At 39.3% G+C, this 14,398-nt stretch overlaps 1 long non-coding RNA gene across 1 annotated transcript; it reads right to left on the bottom strand.

Moving 5' to 3' along the window:
• Window positions 1–2,564: 2,564 nt before the first annotated feature.
• Window positions 2,565–13,889, bottom strand: LOC120886788 (uncharacterized). The gene is made up of 3 exons (XR_005729884.2): window positions 8,428–13,889; window positions 5,637–5,704; window positions 2,565–3,101 (listed from the first exon to the last, which is right to left on the bottom strand). It is a non-coding gene; the product is annotated as an uncharacterized LOC120886788 (long non-coding RNA).
• Between the last annotated feature and the right edge of the window lie 509 nt (window positions 13,890–14,398).

Below are 14,398 nucleotides of genomic sequence, written 5' to 3'. Positions count from 1 at the left end.
TGTGTAATTATCATATTTTATATCAAATTACAAATATGTAATTTGCATTTTCATCTCCTTAAAACATTTATCATTGCTTTGTTGTAAATACATATTTGGTCTTGTATGTTTTTACCCTTCATATAAGTAGTAGCACGTCGCATATCTTGTTTTGCAGCTCCCTTTTAAAAAAAACTTAATGTCAGAGCAGTGATTCCAATGATTCGAATCAGGGTCTCTATCCAGCCACAGGAGCATGCCTGCGCTGGGAACCTTGGCAAAGGCGCGAGTTGAGACTGCCCAGTTGCTATGGTGATGCCCTGCTCAACAGCGGTTTTGTGCATGGCACAGGCACTATCACTCTTGACCCTGAGTTGAGACACCAGGTGCCCCAAGTTGATAATTATAACTTGGCTGCCCAGAACTTCGTCCTTCATCCTGCATGCTTTGAAGAAACTTTGACACAAAAAAACCCTTTGATGTTAAAACCTATATAATAAACATACTGAGCTAGTTCTGTGTCATTACTCTGTCAGAAAGTAATGCCCCACCCAGTCTCAACTTTCTATCTCTGTGTGTCTGTCTTTTCTAATGCCCCATCTCCCCTTTCCAATTTTTCTGAATTAACAGCCATGCAGGTTGTGGCACCTAATGTGTATGACAGATTCATTTATGAGGGTGGGTGTAGTCTCCCTTTGTTCACTTTCATCGTTGTTTAATATTTTTTCATATATCACAAGAATGAATAACAGAATAATAGTTGGCAAATGGGGGCTACTTCTCTTGGTGAAATACACAGTTAAACACTTAAAAAATGCAAAAACTTAACTACAGAGAAAATGTTTTCAGTTAAGAAGATCTAGTTTTCTCAAGGAAAACCTTTTAGGCTGCAAAAATTTCCACCCATATTTTAGGATCACCATGATTCAAGATAATTAACATAAGGTAACATATATGGACTTTCAAAGAATGCTAAATAAATCTCAACTAGTTATTTTATCTTCTTAGCAATCAACAGGGTATTGTCAATTAGCAATAGAGTGAAACTTGACTTATGGACTAATTCCAAAAAGCCTGTCTAACTTTTTGTGAGATACGACTCATAAGGTGATTGCTGCCTAGAAACCAACCTCTAAATTATCTCCCAAGTTTCAGAAATTCGTCCTAAAGCACCATCCAGTGCCATACTAGTAGGGTGCTCATATTGTGCTATAATTGGTTATTAACTGCTTAGTACCATGCTTCTCAAACTATACTCTCTGGGACTATAAAATTATCTAAAATTTCCAGAAGTTTTATGGGGAACTGAATTGTGTGTGGTAGAACATATAGATATACAGGTGCTGTACAGGAGTCTCCTGAAGAGAGCAGTGGACAAGGGAAGTGGATTCCCAGGGTGGTGACAGAGAGAGAGAGAGAGAGAGAGAGAGAGAGAGAGAGAGAGAGAGAGAGAGAGAATATGAATGAATGAATGAATGAATGAATAAAGGTCAGTTCCATCCATCAAGAAAACTAAGATTATAAAATTTGTTCCTTGAGGAGGGGAGCTATCTTTTCCATGTTTCATAAAACCTCTCTTGCACATAACTTCCAAGTTACACCAAAATCTCTTTAAGTTTGAATTACTTTGAAGTTATATTCTCTGTCTCAGTCCCTCCTTCTGGTCTCACATCAAACAGATACGCATTAAAACTTTGATTCACAGAAATTGTGACAGAGGTTCTAAATGTTAAGATATTCCCCCAGATACTTCTAGTTTTATCATTTTATGTCTTTTATTATACAAAGTGGAAATATAATAACTGTGTTTCTGGGAAAATAAAGCAACCCCTCATGAGGTGCCTCATTTCTATCACTTGCAATAGCTGGGGTGGGAATACACCCCAGAATCCTCACAAGGATTAAGTGAATAAAAACACATATTTAGAATAATATTGCCTGGGGCATAGAAAGTATTCCACAAATGGAAACAGTTAACTGTTATGTAATGGAAAAACACTGGACACAATAACCTATGGGACAGGGTAACTTGTTTTCTTGTCACTTTTAACTAGGGTGCTTTGTCAAAAGAGACATTAAAAATCTCTCTTTCTTTATAGAAGCGCAAGCAGACATTTTTGACTCATGTTTTTCTTGCTCCTATTTGAAAGTTGACACTACTTGTTCAAACTGGTGGGAAAAGCCAACTTAAAGAACTCCTTTCTTTGTTATCTTCAACTGGGTGACAAGAACCCAAGTCTCTAAGGATGAACTCCATTGAAGAAAAGGTGGATTCTGATAGCTGGGACTTTTAGGTCTGATGATAGTTAACACTTTCACTCTAATCACATTCAGCCTCCCTGAGGCAAAAACCTTGAAAGGGAGAAACATCCTGGGCCCACAGGGAGGATGTGTGCTAGGACCAGAACTACTGAGTGCTAGGACCAGAACTACTGAGAACAATATGTTAACTAGGTGAAGCCATGAGGCAGTCACCTGAATTAGAAACCATGGGGCCTAGACAGGAGTATCTTCAAAGCAATACCATGGACTGAAGACCAAAGGTATCTACATTCCAACCAAACCCCCATCCTTTTTCCCAGGCCCTGGTACAGTTGAAGTAGTCAAGTATGCTCCCCTGATTAGTACAGAACACTTCTGTTCTTTACAGGTGGGTGCTCCAAATCATATGCCATTTTTGTACTCCAACTAGTATGAAACAATCCTTATCTATTACATACAGAACAAAATATTATTAAATTTGTATTGTCATTGGAAGATGTTTCACAAACACAAAAGTTTTTCTCAGGTCATATATCATCAAAAGTACACCTGTACTGTACTATCACTTTGAAATGAATACATCATGAGATGGCAGATAGTTCAAAAAACTTCTATTAGTATTTGCACACCATAGTTCTGGGAATACACAATGATACCACTTGTTCCATAAGAGGATATCCACAATTTCAAAAAAGCCTCCACATAACAATCCACCTATCCCACCCCATACTGATTCACAGAAACATCTCTGCTCTCTTGCAACAAAAGACATAAAAATATCACATTGCTGGGCTCTTATTCTCTGTGTCTCTAGTTGGTGTCTGTTTATCTTCTACATGAAAATCCTCCAGGAATGAGACCTGTGGGAAGCAACATATTTGTTAAATAAGTTAAGGCTATATTCATATTATAGTTGTTTAAAAATGATGTTGTAAAAGAGTATATACTTAGGGAAAAAAAGTAAAGGCTACAGAAAGCATTATGGTAAGAAACTCAATTTCTGAAAGAAAATGTATGTATGGGCAAACACCATTAGGGATATTCACTAAAATGATACCAGCAAGTTAACTCTGGATTATTGAATTAGAGATGATTTTAATATTTATTTGCTTAAAATCTAAATTTTCTGGGTTTACCAAAATCAAGATGCATTATTTCTATAGTATAATTCCCTCCCCCTTAAGAAGTAGATATTTCTTTTGAGAGAAGTAGACAATAAATAATAAATGTAAATAACCAACAGCCTAAGACATCAGAAATGGGACATTTAAATTGGTTAGTATATTTTAAGTTGCCACTTCAGAACCTGGGTTCAGGTTAGGAATATGGTTTAATGACAGAGCGTTTGACTACCATGTTCAAGGCCCTGGGTTCAATCCTCAGCAACACATACACATGAATAATTACTAAATAAATACTCAATGGGACCTGCATACTTGGGAAAGGACAAATCAAGGGAAAGGAGAAATCTATGGAAAGGCTTTAGATTCTTGGGAGAGCACATGATTTCTTTGAAAGCCCAAGACAAATAACAAGACTGATAACACTGTGGTTTTCCCTGATGCCCTTGCACTACCATTGGTATATTCATACAGCCTTACAACTTAAAACTAGGAGCTTGATAAGAAAACAGTGCATTTATTTAAAGAGAGGGAAAAACCAAGAACCATGAGCCACTGGGCCAAGCAAATCTGGCTGTCCCAAGTCAGTGAATGAGAACTAGTCACAGGATGATTCAGTGGTGTGAATCTGTGTGGAACTCAGCATTGGACAGATGGGAGAAAATCAGTATCCCTGGAGATGTGCAAATCAAGAGGAACAGATGTGGAGAGGTAGTTCATACTGAATGACATGTCATTTTAAGCTTGGTTATTTTGTTTCCTGACCTTTAAAAGTAGTGTCATAATTAACATACAGTCAATGGTTACCCCAGAGAGGTTCATTTAGGGGGAAAAAAAAAAACTGGTTAAAGTTGATCCAAATGAAGTTAAACTAGGAAAGCTTTTTTATTTTTATTTTTTCCTAATCCTGGGGTACTCGACCACTGAACCACATTCCCAGCCCTATTTTGTGTTTTATTTAGAGACAGGGTCTCACTGAGTTGCTTAGTGCTTCTCTTTTGCTGAGGCTAACTTTGAACTCTTGATCCTCATGCCTCGGCCTCCTGAGTGGCTAGAATTATAGGCATATACCATTACGCCCAGCAGAGAAAGCTCTTTGGTTACCTCCAAATTTCAAATTCTATGTTCAAGTCGGAAGAATAAGGTGGACATTTTCCTCCTTAGTTTATTTTCATACTTCTCTGTCTCTGTCTCTGTCTCTTGTTTCTGTCTCTCTCTAAAATATTCTGGCCTTCCTCACTAAATTTTGAGTTCTTTTAAGCCCTTATTTAAATGGTGATTGAGAAAACATTGTTTTGGGCCACAAGTTAAAACTTAACAGTGCTTAAAAATTGCTGAATTTATTATTTTTTTTCTAGCATTCCCAAGGAGTTTATCTGGGCAGACCCAGAGCACCAAGGAGTGTAGGTCTCTGGGGGGTAAAGCATGGCTTGTGCTGGCAGCACAGCACTCTGGAGGGCAGTAGGAACTTGATGTTGAATTGCAGAACTGCTTGAGCTCTGGCCAGCAGCCACTTGCTGGCTGTAATCTTCTTCACCTTACTGCTTGGGACAGAACAGGCCTGGCTGCCATGTGAGTACTCTTGTCTTAGTCTTCAGAAAGGAAGAGGGGCAGCGTGACTGCCTTTGCAGGGGTCAGGTCACTGGGGAAAGGGCCTACTCAATGTAGCTGACACATCCTCTCAGGCATAGCAATTGCCTAGGTTCCCCAAATTAGAACTGATTGGGGGACTGGGTGGTCACAGTCTCTTGACCCAGCATATGCTGACCATGAAGGGTATAAAACTCCTAAATTCATTTTGAAAGGCAGAGCTATAACCTTCCACAAAGACTACAGGTTCCTCTTCTTGTTTGTACCCCTGTTTAAACAGTACTATAAGAAAGCTGTAAATCTGGTAGCTCACTTAAAGAGGGTATCAAATAGGACTTCTCAATTCTCTCAGTGTTTATGGAAGAAGACTAGAAGGTAGAGGGAGAAGGCTGAGAAAGAAGAACTCCATCTATAGAGAAAGAGCATGGTATAAAGTTAAGAGCCAGATTCTGGCCCCATAACTGTATGAACTTATTAGCTTAACCACATATAATTCCCTCAGCAGTCCTATGAAGAGGATATTACTAATGTCATTCTCATTCCCATTTTATAAGACAGGGGACAGGTCCAGTACATAAAGCTTTTAGAACAATACAGGGAATATAATTGTTGCTATATGCATATCAATTAAATGAAATTAAAGAGGGGACTTAAAGACACAATAGCTAATCATCAAGACTATACCATGTCTATTTCCAAAATGCCAAGTCTCAGCTGATGCAGCTTCCAAACCAAGAAGCTAAGTCTTCCATCTGAAAAACCAAGCAGAGTCACCACAATTAATTTCCAGACTAATAATTGAGATTCTCATTTGTTTCTTCACACAACATGCTTTTAATGATCAATTTCATTTTTTTAAAATATTCCCAGTTTGGGGACTAGTAACCGCAGATAAGATGATACCACTCATTATTTGATTTAGCATAATTTAAGCTGATACATAGATAGTAATATTCCTTTAAAAGTATTCTGCTACAATATTCTAGAACAGGAAGGGTTTTTTTTGTTTATTTGTTTGTTTGTTTGTTTGTTTTTGTAAAGGGCCAGAGAGCAAATATTTTAGAATTTGCTGGCCATATGTTACTGTTACTGCTGCTGCTGTTTTTTATAACTATATGGCCAACTATAATAACAAACCTAATTTGTAGCTCAGATGGCCAGACCAAAATTTTTTAATATAAGCTAAGCATAGTGTTTTTATTCTTTTTAAAAGGTATGTATAAAAATAAAACAAAGAGTAAGTGACAGACACTGTATGTGATCTGCAAAATCCAAAGTATTTCCTATCTAAAATATTTACTATAGAAAAAGTTTTTTGACTCCCATTCTGGAGAATTACAGAATAAGAATATTATTCTTAAAAAAAAAACTAGCCCCTGTTACATTTTCTTTAGTCCACAAAAATAGGTTTTTTTTAAAAAAATAATAATACAATCATCTCCAAGGATGCAGAAAAAGTATTTATCATTTGACTAAATCCAACATACATTCCTGATTAAAAACTCTCAGCAAACTAATAAAAGAACTTCCTTAACCTGATAAAGGACATTTTCAAAGAACCTATAGGTAGCATTATATTTAATTATTTAAAAAACAGAATGATTTTTTTCTCAAGAAAGGAGAAAAATATGTTTACTCTTATTTCTTCCCAACACTGTGATAGCTTAGTCTAGCCAGTGCAATAAATCAAGAAAAAGAAAAAGCATCCAGACTAGAAATGACATAAAAATATATTTATTAATGAAACTCAGGATTCTCTATATAGAAAATCTGATGGAGTTGTCAAAAAAAAGCTACTAAAATTAACAAATTTGGCAAGTTTGTAAAATACTACACCAGGGACTGGGGTTGTGGCTCAGTGGTAGAGTGCTCACCTCACATGTGCAAGACCTTGGATTCGATCCTTAGCACCACATAAAAATAAATAAGTGAAATAAAGGTATTGTGTCCAACTACAACTAAAAAACAAATTTAAAAAAATACAAGACCAATAGACAAAAATGTCTTTGCCAATATTAACAAATTCAGAAACTGAAATATGAAAAAATTATCATTTACAATAGCATTAAAGGTATAAACTATTATTCTAAGACAAAAGCTATTTAGTATCTGACCAAAGAAGTGTAATTGAAGACCTGTAACTGAAAACTCCAATACTGCTGAAAAGTGAAATGAAACCCAACTAAATGGATAGCTACACAGTTCAGAAGACTCAATAATGTAAAGACAGCAAATCTCCTGAAACTAAGATGTAGATTTTAATCAATCCTAATCAAAAGCCCAGCGAGCATTTTTGAAGAAATTGAGAGGCTCATTATAAAAATCTTATGAAAATGTAAAAGAACAAGAATAGCCAAAATAACTTTAAAAAATCATAAGTTAAATAAATACTACCTGATTTAATGATCTATTATAAAATTACAGAAATCAATGCTGCATGGAATTGAAATAAAGTCAAAGAAAACACTGGAATACAATAGATGGTCCAGAAATAGAATCACACATATATACACAAATGATCTTTGATAAAGATGCAAAGGCAATTCAGTAGAGGAACAACAGTTTTCTCAACAATTGGGATTGGAAGAATTGGATATACATATTTTTTTAAAAAATAAACTTTGAGCCTTACCTGAAGTTTCACATACAAATTTTATGCCATTTACAAAAATTAACTCAAAATGGAAAACAGACCTAAAACTGTAAAATTGAAAACTATTAAATTTTTAGAAGACTTTTGAGGCCTCAGAGTAGTATTTTAAAATTTAAAAAAGTATTTTTAAAATACTATGCCAAAATCACAATCCATGACAGAAGGTGCTTAGGAGTGACTGAGGAGGCTGAAATGGGAGGATTCCAAGTTCAAGGTCAACCTGCCAACTTACTGAGACCCTGTTTCAAAATGAAAAACAATAAAAAGCCTGGGAATATAGCTCAGAGGTAGAGCACCCTGGAGTTCAATCCCCAGTACCAATTTTAAAAAAAGAATTGATGAATTGGACCTTATCAAAATTAGAAAAAAGCCTACTGTTTAATAAAAACTATTAAAGACAAGTTACATACTGAGAGTAAATTTACATATATTTGGTAACAGACTTTCAGAACATTAAAAAAGAACACTTGAAACTCAAAAAGAAGAGGAAGGAATAAATTTGATCTCAAACTTCACCAAAACAAAACAAAACAAAAACATGTGAATGACAAATATACCCAAGATGCTCAACATCACTATTCATTAGAGAACTATGAGCTTTAGAGAATATAAACTTTAGTTTAAAAAAATGTATCAATAATGGTTAAAAAAAATTAGGAGCCAGGAGGTGCAGAGAACTTGGTTAGCATATGTGAAACCCTGACCCCAGCTCCTTAGCACTGGAAAAATAAAAAGGCATAAAAGCATCCTGGTGGGCATAAGGATTTTAACCCATCCTAAAGAATAAATTCCCCTCCAAATAGCTTCTTTTCTAGGACTTACTTGAGCCTTGAGGCATTTGGACGGCTGTGTTTTCCTGAAGTTGCCAAACTACCTCTTAGTGGTAGTCTTAAAAGTGTTTGCTCCTGTGAGAGTTGAAGCTGAGTACAGGTAAGATGATATGTCCACTCACTGAGGAACAACTTGTGTTCTGGTGTGTCAGTCCCAGGGTGGAATATTAGCTTAAGTCTTTGGTCTTAAGAATTGGCCCTCAGATCTCTTCTTGCCCTGGTTCATAGGTTCTTCTTCCCAGTAATAGGCCGGTGTTTTTCCCATTCTCATCCAGCACGAAACTCCTTGGAAGCTCTACCCTCCTCCTCATAGGGACACTTCCTCATTTCTGCCACAGTAGGGGTCCTTATCAGACTCCATGATGTAAGATGACTTTCTCGGGGCTGTATAGTTAATTTTCTTTATGCCCATTTATGCTCTGAAGGAACTGGATAATCTAATGGCTCCTCATGACCATGTCCAAGATTTTCAGTCCCAATCTTAAATGTTTTGCACAGTTGTTAGGCACAATTATAACCCTTTTTGAAAAAACATTGAAATTCTCACTGCAATCATGCTAAGAAGAACCTTCTGGAAGTAATTGCCTTATTCTAAATCAAGTTTCTCAATTCTGAAGCATTGGCTCTAAACTTTAGGTGAAGAGCCCCCTTTAGGCAGCAGGTAAAAACTCTGAACCCTTTCCACACATAAATATTTACATAAAAATGTAAAACTTTGCTCCAGTGATTTGCCATGCAATATATGGCAATTCCTGTGATGATGGAATTGCCAGGCTATCTGTCACACTGCCAAGGCATGTTTTACCACTGGCCTTTAAGTGAATTTTAAATAAGTTATATAACATGACGATTACAGTGCATGTTTAATCCTCACAACAACCCCATGAGGAGATAGTAATATCTCAATTTTACCCATGAGGAAACCAAAACCCAAAGAAATCTAGAGATTCGCCAAAGTTCACATTGGTCATAAAGGCAGCACCAGGAAAACAACACAGCCTCTTTGTAGTCTATTCAAAACATCTTCAAATAGAACATTTTCTGTTTAGGAATCTGAGTCCTTGGTGGCTACACAGGCGAAACCCAATGTCAAGCCCATTCAGCAAGGTGAGAGGCCTATGGGACGCTTCAGGCTGAAGCCCAGCATGCTATTTATGAGTGTACTTTCCAAGAATTACTGCCAGCAGGAATACCAGAAGGCATGCCATTGGTATTATAGGCACTTGGGTCCAGAATTTAAACACTGTTTAAAGAAAAACAGAATCAAACCTGATGTCCTCCATGGCAGGACAAGCTTGCCTTTTGTGCTTTTCTTTTCACCATCATTGTGAATTATTTGGTCCCTTCCCAAGAACTGCAGAGAGTTGGAAGGAGAGCCAAAAACACCTAAGGAAAAGGCAGATCATCTACCACAGGGAAAATATGAGAGCTAGAAGACAAACCTCCAAACCTCATAAAGGACTAAGATCCTGGGAGATTTGTAAAAATGGTCATAAACAATTCCAGCAGGGAAAGACAGGGTGAAAACCACTCTGTAAGCCATATGCCAGAGATGTTAGAATCTCCAGCTAGTTTCAGGCTGCATTCTTTATGACCCAGAATGCTTCCTTTAGAAACCACTCAAAAAAGCAAAGTTAGGGAAGCTTTGAGACTTTATGCCACCATTTCTGAGGTGGTGAAGCTGAACTAGATCAGCATAAATTAAATGCTGTCCAAGAACTCTCATAATTATACCAAAGTTTTCAATAGCCCCTGGCAAATGAGAAAATTATGGTGATGTTGTTGTAATTTTAGTAAGAAGACCTATCCAACTTCAAGCACTATACCTCCATCACAGTACCACAAACACTGGACATCTTTCAAAATGTCTGATAAAATGAAAGTAGCAGAGCCAAAGGCCTTTACCTAGCTTTGTTTTCATGGGTTAGTGTGAATCCAGGCAAGAGCCTTAGTTCCAATATCTTTCAGGCTCTGACTAGGCAACCCAAGCCCCTCCCAGTTACCATCAGAAGCAAATATCTTTGATCAGTGTGGGAAAGGGTTCCAAGACTCAATCCTAAACTACCAATTTTGCTCCCCCCAGACTCAAAACTCACAGATGTTCTTCAGTGCCTGCTTCACAGCCCCAAACCTACATAAAACTCTCAGGTGGCCCATATGTTCTCTATACCCTGCATGAGGTTTTTTAAAAAACCCTATACATTAACATCTCCCTAAAGAGGCTCTCCACCAAGGGGTGAAAACTGAGGAATTTTTGTACTGTCTCATTCTCAGGCTCAGCAAAGACCCTTATACTCGGATCTCTTCTACAGAAGCAGTGTTTGTTCTGGGGGCCTGGGTCTTTATGGACTTCAGTGACCCATAAATTAGATATGATACCAGCTTCTTTTTCTTCAGTTTCTTCTTTGTCATTTGGGGAGAAGAATGTTTCTTCTTTCTTCTATACATTTTCCAAGATGATCACAATTTCTTTTTTCTCCCTTTTCCACATAGCCTGATGGCCAAGAGAGAGTGTGAGGTGAGTTGTGGCTGAACTACCCTCAGGAGTGCAGAGGGCACTTCAGGAAAGGGGAAGAGGTGACATTATCCCTCCCACTGTGGTAGCAGGCATGGCACTTGAGGACACAGGAAGTCTCTTGTTCCTGATACACTTCAGACTCCTGTCCAGCACTTATAATGTTAACCAGCTTCATCCCAAAGAGAAACTACAAGAAGGGTCTGAATATTTAGCCTACACAAGTCAACTGAGCAATTGAAAAGGTAACCTCAGAACCTGTTCTGGGGAGCTCCAAATGTCTCAGACTTCTTTTTACCTATGCACAGAAAAGGCAGCCCTTGGAAACCCATTTCTCACCTTCATGCCATATAGTCAGCTATGACATCTCCCCACAATATATGCAGCCTTCTAGAGCAGGAAAGGAGTCTTGTTCATCTTTTACCCTCAGTACCTAGCTAGTACTTGTCATGTAGAAGATACTCAAGAGTTTGTAGGAAGAAAGTAGGTAGAGGGAGAAGGAAGCAGATTTTGTCTTTCCTGTTTTTGTCTGTTTTTCATGAAAGTTTCTGCCACTACCTTCTCTTTCTTTATCCCTTCCTCAATGTTCATTCATCTTTAGATAATCTCTAAATCATTTTATCGACTCCTGACCCTACTTCTGTTGCTGTAGCCTAATTTATTCATCATTTTTACTGTTTATAATCTCAACTGGGTTTCGCTTTGCTTACTCTCCTTTTTTATCATTTTTTGCCTCATCTAATTTTTTTTTTCCTTTATGGCAAGGATCAGACAGACCTAGGGTTATGTGAAAGGGGAAGGAATAGCTCAGAAGAAATTCTCTAACCACTCAAAAAGCCAAAGCCCACGAGTCCAGTAAATAAAAGCAATTCCTTTCCTTTCCCCCTTGTCTTGTTCCAAAGGATGAGAAACTTCTATTCATGCATTTTCTAACCCATTCTCTGGCTTTTTCAGAGTTGTCCCAAAAGCTCTTCCAGTTACCATCAACCTAGAAATGGACACTTCCAAGGGTCTGTAGCCCCACCCAACATGAGGAATGACCAGTACTTTGGCTTCCAGCACATTGTTCCAAAGGGGAAGCCCCAGGTCCTGTTTTGAGTGAAAGCAAAGGCCCCCAACAAGCACCCCAAGGCTGGAAAGTGTGCTTTGTTAACACCATTGCCATATCCCTTGTGTCTCCATCCTATTTTCTGATCATAATCCAACTTCCCACATAGCTGAATACCACTTGAGTTCCCTCTTCCCAGCTCTAACCTGGATTTGAATGTTTTTGATCTCATTTTCTCACAATGGAACAAAATCTAGGCTATTTAAGAATTCCAACCCAGGTTCTCAGTACTATAGTCCAGCAGCACAGAAGACAGGGTTCCAGAGAGTGAGGACAAATGGCACATGCTAATGTATCAGGTATTTTGGTGACTTAAAAAAGGAGGAAGAGCTAAGAAAGAACAGAAGCAAACTACCCAAGATGACTCTCCCATTTCAGAATGTGGATGTCTAATTGACATTATGTAGCTACTGTCCTGACATCAGGAAGAAGTTCTAAGCAGACCACAGAGAGCCCACTGCAATGAGTATCCACTCCAAGCCGTGATTCCTGCTGCTCTGACACCCCTTACTGGACACCACACCCTCTGAAGAGTATCCAATCCCAAATTATTAACAGCCCTTACATCTGAACTACTATTTAATTATTTATCTCTGCAATATTCTATCTTCCAGAACCACTTACAGTGACAAGGTACAGATTTAGGAGAAAGGAAGAGGTAATTTTCTTCTAATTCCAGGTTGGTCCCTTTAGGTCAGATATATCTCACCCTGTTTCCCAACAACTGTGATCAGTCTCTAATTGCTACCACTGTTCATGTGAATATTCATATATAGATTTAACTCATTTAAATGGGCTTTAGAAATCTCTCACAACGTATACTAAAGGTAGTTCTTCTTATCACCCCCTGCTCAGATTTACCAAGAATCTATCTCCTTTTCCCATTGTAACCCTCCCCACCTCATAATGCCCAACAAGTCTGGTGAGCTTAAACCCAGATTCTATCTAGTATTTCAGGGTTCCAGGTTAGGACCATCAGAAATGTTTGCCTCATGAACAAACTTCAGAGCTTTGTGCAGCCCCCACACACCCACTTAAAACTTATATTCCAGAATGCCTATGCTGAAGAGCAAAGAGGAATCTCCCCCTGACCCAGGGAAGGAAATTACTGAGGATAATATTCTTGTGTTTAATCCCTTGAACCTAACAGTACACTTAACTGTTGAGTGACATCAAAATGATTTAAAAGTCATTTTGGTAATTATTTTTCTTCCTGCCCAGAAAGGAAAATGGGAAAAATACTTCATTGTATCAGAAGACAGAATGAGAGGGCTTTGGTAGGGAAAAGGGGCAGAAGGAAAATAGGTGGTGTCCTTATGGTGGAAAACCCTTAGGTTTGTGTCGCTTAGCAGTGAACTGCAAATTGGGGACAGGGTCTGGGTCTGTGGAACCCTAACTCATTTGAGGCTTCACTAATTTGATGGGTAGCGTCCCAAGGAGATCGCACCAATGGTGGGAAGCGTGACCTCTCTCAAGTCGTTATAGAAACCTGGCTAAAAATCCTCAGCCTTGTGCTAAACAGATGTGATCTGCTGGGTCGGCAGCTGAAGCTCGCTATTTATGGGCTGTGAGTACAGCCTCCACCCAGTTTAATAGCCACTCTATGTCCCCTTCCCATGACAGGCTTCGAAACTTTGCCAGAGGTCCCTCCAAAGACCATCACATAAGTCCGTTACAAAATTTAACAGGGCTTGCTTAGCTCCGACCTAATCCCATCCTAGAGACGGAATTTTCTTTTCCTAAGGCCACTGTCACCACAAGAATATATGGCTCTGCTGCAGTTCAAGGACTTAGCAACGGTGCTCCAACCCTGCAGAGCTTCCTTCCCCCAGGGACCACCTAACGGAAAGACCACCCCTCCCGGCCAACGCCTTCCAACTGCCGTCCAGGGGGTCTCCCGCGCCCGCCGCCAGGGGCGCCCGGGAAGGTGGGGCTTCCAGGGCCTCCAGCAGGGGTTAGGCCAAGGGCCTGGCCTCTGTGGCTTCCTTCCGGTGACCAGCAATGCTCCTCTGCAGCGCCCCCTGGACGCACTCGCCGGGCGTCGGTGGCGTTGGGCGTCAAGCTCCATCGCCTCTGCCCGGGGTTGCACCGGGAAGCCCTAGGGAAGCTCGGCGGTGGCCGCCCCGGGCTTTGTTCTGCTTGAGGGTTTCCCACACAAACGCAGGGGACCCCGGTGGCGGGGTTTTGAAAGGCCACAAGCGCTGGGGACACTGGGAGCCGGGAGATGAGCTCCAGACCTGCGCGGGAGAGGAGGACTGCCCTGGCCCTTTTCCTTTCTTTCCAGCCTCCGTTCATTGTCTGAATTGGCTGGCAGTCGCCAACTCCTTTGGATCTTATGGC

This window comes from Ictidomys tridecemlineatus, chromosome 5, assembly GCF_052094955.1.
Source record: "Ictidomys tridecemlineatus isolate mIctTri1 chromosome 5, mIctTri1.hap1, whole genome shotgun sequence".
NCBI classification, from domain to species: domain Eukaryota; kingdom Metazoa; phylum Chordata; class Mammalia; order Rodentia; family Sciuridae; genus Ictidomys; species Ictidomys tridecemlineatus.
This window is presented reverse-complemented; position numbering and strand designations above follow the sequence as displayed.